Below are 13,515 nucleotides of genomic sequence, written 5' to 3' on the forward strand. Positions count from 1 at the left end.
ATTGTATAAATGTTCCGAAATAATGCACTTATGAAATTCTGTGGCATCTGAAGACAGTGCTGAATGAAACCCAAATGGAACCCTACGGAGAGCTGGGAGGGAGTCCCCCTAGGTGTTTTGGAGCATGCGCCGCTTAGTATCCATCCACACCTCTCAAGTTACTGTACATAAATGATACTCCTTTGTGTACATAATGGGCATACAGTATTATGAGACTTCGAAGAAACTTTGCATACCCTCAGTCTCCAGAGCATGCAACCCTTTAAGTTACCAAAACGGCACATCTCTGTATCCAGAGCAGGTATTAGTATTATTAGATTTCAAGAACCTGGGAGGTGGTTCACCTTGGGGACAGAGCACACATCCCTTGAGTTACCCAAACAGCACACCTTGTCGTCCATAGGGCATTTAGTATTATTAGACTTAGAGGACCAGGAGCGGGTGGATGGGACCCTCTTGGTGTTTGGAGCACGCACCCGTTAACTTTCATAGGTGCCACCCTAGGTGGTTACCTACTTTGCCTAATGGACTGGCTGGCTAGGACTGAATATCATTCTGTAGAATCATACAATGATGGTGTTTCATAATGTGTACATTCTGTCTTTAAGTTAAAAATCGTGTAGGATGAAATGAACAGAATTATGCATAGCATTTAAATTATAGTGATGTGCTATGATGTGAACTCTTTTTCTTAAAGTACATTTGATATATAATGTACCTGTAACTTTTGTTTTGTCTTTTTTAAGATGTACTATATTTGGAAAATAAAGTAAAGGGAGTGCAGTGTAATTTCTGATAATTATAATCTGACATAATAGTAATTATAATCTATATTAATATATTAAAATAACAATAGCACAATTATGTTCTGAATTTATTAGCAATCATGGACCAATATTTTTGCCAGTGCCTGTGATTTTGCATCTGAATATCCAATGAAATTAAAAACACATAAGTAAAGGAAGGCACAAACTTGTGTCCAATATTAAAATGTAAAAAATCCTGTCTTGTCAAGTGCCCCGTTTCCACTTTGTAAGCCACTTCCCACCAAAATATATGTGCAAGTCACTGCCTACCCGGTATTAGTACACTGTTCCCAGTGATAAGTGAATGAACAGTATAAATCGAGCATGGCATTAGATACGTCAGCGACTCCATTACTGTTATAACACGTGAATTAAAGCTACAGCAGCACACTGTGACAGTAACGTTTGTTTTATATGTTCTCATTTAATTAAAAATTGGACTGTTACCCTGTTCTCGCGTTGCCCGCTGTATTTTATCACGCGTTTAACATGGTTTCCATTTCTAGTACATTTTCTTAATTTAACTAGAGCTCCTCGTGTAGCGAACAGGTCCAATGCCTGGGAGTGTCGACAGTCCATTTTCTAGCCCGTTTACGTAATTCCGAGTTGCGAGGAGCTGGTGCCAATCCTGACAGCACCAAACCCGTACGGAGCGGCGACAGTCTGTCACAGTGGACACGCGCAGACCCACCACACTCATATATACCGTATAAATCGACTTTACATCAAGCGAATACACTGGTATACAAATAATAAAGTCAAGTTCAATATCTAAAGTCATGTGGTATTTTCATGTTCCCGTTCTAAAGTAATTCAGCCGCTGGCCCCACCCTCACAGTCACTGTCGCGACGGATCACACTTCGCAGGGCGGAGAGGGACGGAGGAAGGGGCGGCGGAGAGGAGAGGAAAGGGGGCGGTTGCGCGCTCCCAGGCCAAACCAAGTTCGGCTGCAGAATCCATGCTGCTGCCCGACGCTGGAGGGCGCCCGCGCTTTAGGATGCGCACGTATCCGACAGGCAGAGTGTAAGAGCTCAACCGATTGGCTTCAGCTTTGCCGAGGCCATCTTGCACATCTCCACCCCGTGCTGTTTGCCCCGCGCCGCACAGTTTTTGTGCAGTCTGGCTGCCTCGGTACACACGAAAGCACCTCCAGTCAAACGGTGGCCCCGCACGGGGGACCTCACCTGTCCTCTAGGAGCGGGAGACGCAGGTGCGCCCCCCCTCCCAAAAAAAAAGCTAGGAACCGCCCTCCCGTCCAATCAGGAGGCAAATAACTGATATGCAAATAAGGCGGATCGTCACGTTAGCGGAGGTCGCCGGCAGCGACGGCACTGATTAAAAAAACAAGGGAGAGGAAAAAAAAATCAACTTGGGAGTTCGAGAGCAAGCGTTACTCTGGACTGACGGACTGCTCGCTGAGAGCGTCGCGACGCCACTGGGCGAGCCGGTAAGTGCAGGTCGAAACGCCATGTCGTGCCGGGGCCGAGCGGGAGGGCTGTCCGGGTCCCCGGGCCTCAGTGTCGCGGCGTTTAACACTCTCCCTGGCGGAAAGGAGCTGACTTGCGGCATGACGTAGCAAGAGAAATGCATCACGGCGAGGACACAGAATGAGACAGGCGGTGTGGGAGACACCGGGCCCCTCTCCTCCAGTGACCTCGCCCCTCCCCCTTTCTCCCCAACCTGAACAAGAGGACACGTCGCGCGGTCGGGGGAACACGTGCATATATACAGATACATGTATGTGTGTGTCTATTTGCGTCCCTGCGTGCGTGTGTGCGCGCACGTTAGTGCTCTCTCTCTCAGAGCCACGCGGATCTGCGCCGTGATTGCGCACCTGCACGTCAGTGGTCAGCATCTTGAGGAGTGGGCATCGAACGTGTGGTCCAGAGCAGCAATTTGAAATGCTCGATAGTTGGGGAGCTGCTGGTCTGTATGGTCATTACAGTGTTTGCACACCCCCATAAATCGCTGTGAGTGTAGCATGCCAGGGGTTCTCTGGGCTATGGTGAGTTTTGGGATTTTGCGGGGGTCAGGATTTGAGTGTTGGGGGTGTTACTAGAATTGATACTAAAGAGCTAAGTTCTTCTATAAATATTTTGCCTGGCAAGGGGGTTTCCTGGTTTAGTAAAGTAATAGGTCTTAATGGATGACACCGTTTGAAATGGGCAATGAGAAGGTCATCTACCTCAAGCTTGATGTTTGTTGCAGTCAAAGAGTCAGCTGTCACTGGGATTGTAGTCATTTCTATGCTTGATGTCACTAGAGAGATTGCAGGGACATTTATCCCTTCACTTCACTTAAGTGAGAGGAGTGTTTCACTATTCATTAAAAGAGTACCAAAAATTATGATGGTCCATCTTAAGAGTGTTTGGACTCAGCCAGTAGTACCTGGATGGGAGACCATCTAGGAAAGGCTTGGGTTGTTGCTGGAAGAGGTGTTTGTTGGTGCAGCAGGGGACACTTGCCCTGAGGTCTCTGTTTGGATCCCAATGCCCCAGTGCATTGAAAGGGTCATTGTGCTGGAAAAATTGGTGTTGTCCTTCAGATGAAGTGTTAAATTCAAATTCTGATTCTCTATGGTCATCAAAAATCCCTGGGCATCTTTTGAAAAGAGTGGGGTGTTTCCTAGCATCGCTAGAATTGCCCATCAAAGCCTCCTCCATTCTGGCTTCCTAATCATCCCCACACCCTGTCACCACATAATACCTAATGTGTGGTGAGCTTGACGCAAAAATGGCTGCCATTGCATCATTCAGGTTGGTGTTCCACATTAGTAGTGGTTGAAATGTCTTCCTACTCTCTTTGTAAATTGCATTGAGCAGTAAGAAAAGCACTGCATAAATGTAATTAGTTATTTTTCTTTCCGTATTACTTACCCCATGTGTACTTTGTAGTGGTGGCCGAGACAACTTTTTAATCTCATGTTTTCGTGGTACAAATTGAACAGAACCCAATGGTGACCAACTGTGGACAACTACAAACTATGTGAAAACATCCATGGGAAAAAGAAAAAAAATTCTGATGTAACTTGTGTCATGTATTTCACATATCTGTTTACCATTTATATTCTGCAGAACATACAAAATACATGCAAACAAGAAAGGCACATTCTTGTAATACTGTGTTTGAATTGAAGACAGGATTCATATGTTGCATTTCATTTGAATTGGGAAGTCAGAGTTTCTGAGTTCCTAATTGGAATTTTCAACCGGAATACCTCCACAAGTATGGTTTCCTTCTCTCTGAAACTCCTGTCTGGTCTGTCAAGACCGAGTTTGTCTGACTTCAGATTATGACGTCAGTTTAAAATGCTGATGTACACTGCACACTTTAGTGAAAACTGTAGTATTTATTAGCATTTCTGTCAATTTGTGTTTCATTAAATCAGTCGTACATACAGTACTATCCAACCTGCATGTTTACTTGTTGCTACGGTGTTTGGATGCACAAAATACCATTTAATGCGTTGTTCAGTAGTTGTCAGTATTCTGCAAAAGCAAGCAGAACAAAGGTTTTCTTGGAGGCATTCATATTGTTTTTCCAAATATTTAACTGGAATGCTGTCCACAGGTGTGATGTCTTTCCCAGCTCTGACATCTGACTTCTGAGGTACATGGAACACAACATTAACTAGTGAATAAGAGGTTGGGGCAGATCTCCAATTCAAATACACAATTGTTATGGGAATTTGCCTTTCCTGTTTATCTTTTTCGCTGAGTTTTCCTGAAGTAAGTATTAGTAGTATTTTGAGCAAAAATGCATGCAAGTTTCGTATAATATGAATGGATAACAGACTTGTGGATTATGTGACACTTTTCTTTTTTCCATGGTTGTTTTTAACATCATTTGTTGTTGTCCACGATTGGCCACTGTAGTTCCTGTTCAATTTGAATCTTTTTGTTTTCTCCAAGAAAACGTGAGATTAAAACTTTTTCTCATCCACCAACACATACTACATATGATAACTAACAAATGAAAGATATACAGTGCATCCGGAAAGTATTCACAGAGCATCACTTTTTCCACATTTTGTCATGTTACAGCCTTATTCCAAAATGGATTAAATTCCTGTTTCCTCAGAATTCAACACAAAACACCCCATAATGACAACGTGAAAAAAGTTTACTTGAGATTTTTGCAAATTTATTAAAAATAAAAAAAATTGAGAAAGCACATGTACATGTAAGTATTCACAGCCTTTGCCATGAAACTCAAAATTGAGCTCAGGTGCATCCTGTTTCTCCTGATCATCCTTGAGATGTTTCTGCAGCTTAATTGGAGTCCACCTGTGGTAAATTCAGTTGATTGGACATGATTTGGAAAGGCACACACCTGTCTATAGAAGGTCCCACAGTTGACAGTTCATGTCAGAACACAAACCAAGCATGAAGTCAAAGGAATTGTCTGTAGACCTCCGAGACAGGATTGTCTCGAGGCACAAATCTGGGTAAGGTTACAGAAAAATTTCTGCTGCTTTGAAGGTCCCAATGACCACAGTGGCCTCCATCATCCGTAAGTGGAAGAAGTTCGAAACCACCAGGGCTCTTCCTAGAGCTGTCCGGCCATCTAAACTGAGCCATCGGGGGAGAAGGGCCTTAGTCAGGGAGGTGACCAAGAACCCGATGGTCACTCTGTCAGAGCTCCAGAGGTCCTCTGTGGAGAGAGGAGAATCTTCCAGAAGGACAACCATCTCTGCAGCAATCCACCTATCATGCCTGTATGGTAAAGTAGCCAGACGGAAGCCACTCCTTAGTAAAAGACACATGGCAGCCCGCCTGGAGTTTCTCAAATAAAATTCTCTGGTCTGATGAGACAAAGATCGAACTCTTTGGTGTGGATGCCAGACGTCACGTTTGGAGGAAACCAGGCACCGCTCATCACCAGGCCAATACCATCCCTACAGTGAATCATGGTGGTGGCAGCATCATGCTGTGGGGATGTTTTTCAGCGGCAGGAACTGGGAGACTGGTCAGGATAAAGGGAAAGATGACTACAGCAATGTACAGAGACATCCTGAAAGAAAACCTGCTGCAGAGCGCTCTTGACCTGAGACTGGGGCAACGTTTCATCTTTCAGCAGGACAACGACCCCAAGCACACAGCCAAGATATCAAAGGAGTGGCTTCAGGACAACTCTGTGAATGTCCTTGAGTGGCCCAGACTTGAATCTGAGTGAACATCTCTGGAGAGATCTTAAAATGGCTGTGCACCGATGCTTCCCATCCAACCTGATGGAGCTTGAGAGGTGCTGCAAAGAGGAATGGGCGAAACTGGCCAAGGATAGGTGTGCCAAACTTGTGGCATCATATTCAAAAAGACTTAAGGCTGGAATGCTGCCAAAGGTTCATCGACAAAGTATTGAGCAAAGGCTGTGAATACTTATGTACTTGTGATTTCTCAGTTGTTTTATTTTTAATAAATTTGCAAAAACCTCAAGTAAACTCTTTTCACGTTGTCATTATGGGGTGTTGTGTGTAGAATTCTGAGGACAAAAATGAATTTAATCCATTTTGGAATAAGGCTGTAACATAACAAAATGTGGAAAAAGTGATGCGCTGTGAATACTTTCTGGATGCACTGTACTTTTTGGGTGGAGTATTCCTTTAAGCAGAGTAGTATTTTTTTTAATTATCCACAGTAAACAAAGCAAAGATCATTTTTTTTTTGGTTACATCAGTACTTCACAGTTCAAGAGGCAGAGTCCAGTTTCCGTGTCCTGTTTTCTCTGATGACAGTGTCATCTCTGTTAAGAATCTAAAGTACATTCATTGAGATGATTTGACATCAGTGACAAGGACTTGGCTTCACTTAGGCAAGGCCCATTTAGCTCTAGATAGCGAACTATGTATTGGAAAACTGTCCTTATAGAGAAAATAGGAATCTATTTTACAGTTTGGTTTTATTGAGGGACAACTGTCTTTGTCTCTAACCAACTTTTTTGCAGTGAAAGTTATTTGTTTTCAGGTTCAAATTTTATCCTCCTTGCTGAGTCTTTGAGCCAGCATCTTAAAAAACAAAATAATTTATTCCATGGACACAGACAGTAGCAAACAGAAAGGTATCTTTCTTTGATTCTTCTCTTAGGGGAATGTTTTGTGTACCAGAAACTTGTTTTCATTGATGAGTTTATATTCACTTTCAATGACCTAAAGAGATTTTGTTTGATCATTCATTCCCATTAAGCAAAATGCTATTTGTGTGGGTGATCTCTCTCAATTGGAAAGTTTCATAAAGAATCTTGGAGTCAGTCATCAAAGATTGTTCATCTGTAGGAGTTTTCCTGTTTCTGTATTTTGGTTGCGGTCATTCCATGAGAACCATGCTTTGCCTGTTGTTAGTAAATAGGTTTATAGGGTCAGTATTGTCACATGTATTGAGTACTTGCATGTGCTAATCATCTTCTGTTGTCCTCGCCTGAAAAATCTTAAAACACATTTTTTAAGTAGTAATTCCTAATGATGTGGTCTGTTTTGAACTATTTTTTAAATATATTAAAATAATTAGTAGCTTGACAAAAATGAATTTATATCTTCTCCACTAATATTATTTAGGCATCTGCAGTTTGACAGGCCCAAAGCAGAAGTAGCATGGCATTTTTTGGGATGACACTTGGTTTGCTTTATGCAGTATATATTTGCTATAACATTTAGAGAGGACTCGGATGATTTAGATGGATCCAAGACAATATTTGTAACATTTTGACTTAAGCTGTGAACCTCTTCTTTATATTAGATGGCATAGTACTGTTTGTGTGTGTGTGTACATATTGTATATCATTTGAATTTGGTAGCATATGGGGGAGTTTTTTTTTTTTTACCTACAGTAGGTGCCATTATCTGTTTATTCAACTTGGAGAATATTAGCAGTAATGTCATAAGAGATCCTCCTCCAGTTTTAGCATTCTTGACTCTATTTGTAGTAGGAAATTCTAGCTTTATTGTTAGTGTGTACTTGCATAGGCTCTTCCATTCTCAACACCCCACTATGAAGAAAGCTTTGCTTCAGAATTGCCTTTGAGGGCACTTCAGCATACAACTCCAGCATCCTCTAGCTGAAATGTTTATGTCATGGATATGGTTTGTGTAAAATATTTGCTGTTTTAATTTATTTTTAATAAACAATGGATCGTACACTATAGTTTTGTCAGTTAGTAAAAGTGTGGGAATGCATGTGGTTGTGAGACATTTAACATCCAACCATTAAGAAGAAATACTTTAATGCCATGAGCTTGTCCTAAAGTAAAGACAAGTCCTGACAGTAGTGGCAATGTTATCTGTGGAGAATCCTCTGCGATAGCTGCATATTCTATGGGTCAAATCAGCTTGGAAATGCATTTTGGCAGAAAAAAGTTCAGAGTGGAAGATATTTTAAGCTTTGAACAAGCTTTGTTGAAAATGTACTTGGTCAAGCAGTTTCCTTATTGTAATGCTTACTGGCACAAATAACATAAACATGGCTGAAGTTATAGTCTTCAGTCCATAAAATTCAATGACGTTGCCAAATCTTGTGAACTTTTGGTACGAAGCTTCATTTCCTAAAGATGCTATGCTCATTTTATCTCTGACCTTTTAGATCCAGAGGTAAGGGCCCTAGTGACACTTCATTATGTATCTTGCCTGTGCTTTGGTTAAGTACATAGTGGTTTAAGCCTAAACCTGTTTGTAAAACTAAGCTGTTTTAATTTTTTAAACTTTCAGATGTAATTATTCAGTTTATCCAAAGTTATTTATAGATTGCAGACACAGAAAAATTATTTTCATTTTTCTACACTTCAGCTGAATTGGTGTGATTGCTGTGGTCCACATGTATCTATGTTATGGTGTCTTCTGTTAGGTACTATATGTTGTTAGTGTAATATGTTTTTGCTGGGCTGTTTACAAGCTGTATAGTTTCTCCAATGTACACACCCAATTTACATTTTGGTCACTTTATGGTTCATTACATGTGTGAGACCTACAGTGCAACATTCAGAGAGAAAAGAACAAACAAAACTTAGTGTTATTATGAAAAATGCTGCCCATCTTCTTTCTGACACACTAACACTGAGGGACTTCAGCCAGCAAATTATTCAGCAGAAGTGTGTTAAGTAATGCTACAGGGGCTCCTTTATAACCAGCAGCAATGCATCTGCATGAGGCCTCACTGTGACTGTGACAGCCACATCAGAACTTTTCTTTCTTTTTAATTTTCTTGCTTAGTCATTCTGATTTGCACTCTGACCAAAGTTTATGTGTTGAACTATTTATTTATTTATTTATTTATATGTATTTTTTTCAAGAGCATCTGTAAAAAGCCAAATTTCCCATGGGGACAAATAAAGTTCTAAGGAGAAAATTTTAATATAAATTATGTAGTCAGGGATACAGAAGTAGCTAAAAATCTTCCAGTTTTGTACTATGTTTAATTGAGCGCAACACTGAAAATCTTTAAATTGTCCCTCATATGGTGATTTTTTTTTTTCATTCATTTTTCTTCTTATTTATTATTGGTGGGTTAGTTTAGAGGGACAGCTCAAGTTGGACGATTGGGAGACAAAGTCAGAGAGGTAAGATTTTGTTGGTTTGGACATGTGCAGAGGAGAGATGCTGGGTATATTGGGAAAAGGATGTAAGGATGGAGGTGCCAGGTAAAAGAAAACGAGGAAGGCCTATAAGAAGGTTTATGGATGTGGTGAGAGAGGACATGATGATGGTGAGAATTAATCACATAGCAGTTAAATGTTCCTTTCAGTTGTCAATTAGCATGAGTACCTCGATTATTATTTGTGAGTGAGACTTGTCCTTTTAGTTGTGAGCATCCACATGTGACCAGACATTATCACCATACTGCACTGATGATATTCCATAGCATTTTTTCATCAGCTTGCATAAATCAAATACCTGTATGATGATGTTATATATGGTCAGCCAGGTTATTGGCCATTTTCTGGGTTCAATCAGGTTTGCCGCTTTCCCCCTACATTTTTTGGTATATTGGACAGAAGTCGTTACAGTCAGGTGCCTAAACCTGACACCAGTGTATTTTGAACACTTTTTATGACAGCAAGAGGAATAGTGACCCTTATTCTGACACCAGGTCACATGCTTAAAAGGTGCCTGAACAATCAAGGACAAGTGTGTTACTAGAAAGTGCAAAGGATCCATGTCTATAGCTTTATATAAGTTCAATAGTTAGTTGTAAAAATCACACTCATGCGCAGAAAAAAACAAACTGTGACTTTTTTATTTTGCTTTTTCATGTGCTAAGACTTTGTTCTTTAGATGTTTTCATTAATTCATTTTTTTTTAATTAATTTATTTTTTTCCAAGAACATGAGCATCTCTTCATGTAGTTGAAAAATCAACTGCACCCGATATTTACAAATTAAAGTTGTAATCATATCAGTACAGAACTTTGGAGTTGTTTTAACCTGCTAACCTGGGCAGGCCATTTAGTGATTTTCTTAAATTCTCACTTCAAAAACAATTTTGGCCACTTGATAAACTTGCTATAGTAACGATTTACTCCCACCATAGTAATCAGTGTCTCTGGTAATTGAGTTCCTAAATTAAATCTTAACTTACCTGCTGACAGTCTGCTTAGGTAATTAAACCCCAAGGTTTGTATATGTGTCTGGTCCCTCAGAACAATCTGGTCAGTCAGTTTGGCATTGGTGTGATTGGTCAGTTTAGCTTTGGTGATGTGATCAAAAAAGGAAGTATGAGTATGAAACACACAAGGCAGAATAAAAGTTTTAGGAGGTGTACTGAGAGTTGCCTTCAAAGTTGGAAAGTTTAAAATGGACAGGAAGTGAATAAAACACCTTGAAACAGACTTTATGGGAATGCGCTTGACAGAAAGAGTGCTCTGAAAGAGATTCAGACACACACAGATACAGAGGAATGGCGCTGAAGGTACACAGAGGGCAAAAGATATCAAATATTTTAAAGTGTATTCTATTGCCTGTCTTTAACAGCTAATGTGGCTACTGCATACTAATTCAAGTGTCTTTAATCCCAAAACATTGAGCTAATCACATCACCCTCTTTATCCTTTGTTCTGCCTGTGAGAGTACACAAAACCAATCAACCTTATTCTCTCAGATGTACTAAGAGGCGTGAACTTCATTTACTTAATTTCTGTCCTTCTTATTTGTGCTGCTTATCTTAAGAAGTGCATAGTTGTTATGTGAAGAGATGATAAAAGAACCCATGCACGTCTGCACACACAAATATAGTATGTGTACAGATATTTTTTGAAAGATCATGAAAAAATTGCAGCTTAATGACACCCGATACCCAGAGACCTCTCAGTAAAGTTTATGATGTGTTGTGTTGGTGTAGTATTCCCTTTTGATGACTTTTAAAATGGTTATAATTTTTACAGTTCTTTGAGGCTTTGAAATCTGCATTGAAAACTGTTTGGTTTTGTGGCAAAATGTACAGCAGAACAGTTTCTTCTGGATTATTTAGGAATGGCTATCGTAATCATTTACTGTTCCTTAAAAATTGTATTTTCTGATTTTCTGCATTATTACATTTTTTGCATTATGCACTTGAGCAGATCTTTTTGCAGGTTGTATTAATAAACAGAAGCGAGTCTGAAAGGAAAGAAAGTAAACTTTTTTTTTTTCATCTGGTTTGTATCTTTGTATATAAGCTAGTTGAATTGATTCAGAAGTAGAAATTTTTGGGTGCTATGGCCCTGTTGTATCTAGAGTAAAAAAATAAACTACATTCCACAGTAAGGACCTCTTAAATAGTGAAGCATGGCACTTTTAGTGTCAGGGTTTGAGGGCACACTACTGTCTCAGGAACTTCATAACTTATAATTGTTGAGGGAACAATAAATTCTACTCTGTATTGTAACATTCTTGAGCAAGATGCCAGTTCACCCATACATACATTTTTGCTGAAGCACACATGAATCAAGACTATGATCCAAAACAGTCAAGTAAATCTACATTAAAATGTTTAAAGACAAAGAAACGTTGAGCTTCAGAATGGCCTAGTCAAAGTTCAGATCTAAGAATGTTAACGATTAACCATTATTTGAATAACATACTTGCAGCGTTTAAACCACATAATCTTGCTAATAATACAATTAATTTGAATTTGAGTTGTGAAATTACCTGGCTTTATTACAGTGCATGATAAAGATTATTTGTTAATTTACATACTGTAGACCTTGGAAGACAGTATTTAAGGTACACATCAGAATGCTTAGTCTGGAAGCAGGATGAAAGCCTAGGTGAAAGTGAAGCACATTAAACATAGCTTGGTATGAGAGCCCTTTGAGTAAAAGTTTGGTGAAGTTTGTTCGAAACTATATAAAATTGTGCTGAAATACAAAGGCAGCACAGTGCATTACCACACAAAAAACAAGTGTTTCATTTACAAGGTCATACTGCAGCAAACTACTGGATCAGTAACAGTAGAAACGAAAAGCTGTGATGACCTGTGGTCAGAGGAAATGACACAGGTGTTTGCAGTGGTAGAGTATGACCTGTCAGCTTAGGCTTTTGGTAGATTATTATTTTAAGTCAGGATACCACATTCCATCTGCAAGCATGGTCAAGATTCAAAAGCTGAAAACCATCATGCCATTGCCAATAAGCTTACATTCACAACTGACTTGAAGACTTGCATATAATATTGGTATTACACACGCAGAATTTTTCAGCCAGACCTATAAGCTGACAGCCTTGCTAGGAAGCTGCGTGACAGTCCCTGTGTCCACATGATATTGAAGTGTATGTGTGTGTTCGTGATAACAAAATAAATACTGTGGCCATTATCCACCTTGACGTTAACCTGACCGTGACTCGTGCTTGAAATTATGTATAAATATGGCTAAGTCTGAGTCAGACATGGGGTGATGTGTAACGATCCGATTTACAGTGTTAACCTTGAATTACTCTTGGAACAGTATCCATTTAGTGGATGAAATAACATCATGCTGCAAAAAATCATGAATATTTCTATGCATTCTGCCGCTTTCTTAATTGATCAGTATTCATGAGTGGGGCAGTGCCTTGAACCATAAACAGTTGTAAAGCCTGTTTTAGAACAAACTTAAACTGCACCATTGCTTGAATCGAGCGATAGTGATAACGATATGAATTGATCATCAGATGTTGACACGGACTGTAAAATTGTCACCTGTTTGGTAGATTCCGACTTGCCAAATTTCAGTGATGTTCATGTGTAGCATTGGCTTCATACTGCAGCTAACAGTCCTGCACCTTCTCACTGCCCATTTATGGCTTACCCCAGTCTAAAGATGTGTGTTGATCATGATTGTCTGGACTGTGTACACTTTTTTGATGGTAGTCTGTTGGAGAAAATAGTTATTGAAACAAACCGCTGTGCTGTGCAATGTTTGAAAAGTTACAGTAAACTGTTTACTTGTTGTAGCTGCTAGCAGCCTGTTGCTGCAGACAACATGTGGGTGTTTTTCAGTCTTCCTGATAAGGCAGATTAATGTGTAGTCCAGAGATGGTGCTAGTCCTCAAACCTTTTGTTGCAGACACCCATTTTCAGGAGAAGGGTATTACTGTAGCCAGGAGCTGAATATCGAGCATGAGGGGCAATGTTGAGTGGGAGTCCAGACATTCATGAGGTAGAAGCTGTTGCAAAACCTAGTAGAAGTGGTTTGAATACTACGATACCTTCTGCCGGATTGAAGCAGGACAAAAAGAATGTGGGAAAGGTGGGAGCGATCCTTCACA

The 13,515-nt window shown here is 40.0% G+C and overlaps 1 protein-coding gene across 10 annotated transcripts in view; it reads left to right on the forward strand.

The window, feature by feature from the left end:
• The first annotated feature begins 2,081 nt into the window (after positions 1-2,081).
• Positions 2,082-13,515, forward strand: part of chd9 (chromodomain helicase DNA binding protein 9) — a 277,289-nt gene continuing 265,855 nt past the window's right edge. For 6 of the 10 annotated variants that reach the window (XM_039762892.1, XM_039762896.1, XM_039762901.1 and 3 more), the window contains exon 1: positions 2,085-2,254. The gene's annotated coding sequence lies outside the window, so the exon portion shown is untranslated. Of the gene's footprint in view, positions 2,255-13,515 lie in introns of all 10 variants that reach the window. The other 4 variants (XM_039762897.1, XM_039762903.1, XM_039762900.1 and 1 more) reach the window with 3 other exon arrangements.

The sequence above is a fragment of the Polypterus senegalus genome, chromosome 9 (genome assembly GCF_016835505.1).
Source record: "Polypterus senegalus isolate Bchr_013 chromosome 9, ASM1683550v1, whole genome shotgun sequence".
Lineage (NCBI taxonomy): Eukaryota > Metazoa > Chordata > Cladistia > Polypteriformes > Polypteridae > Polypterus > Polypterus senegalus.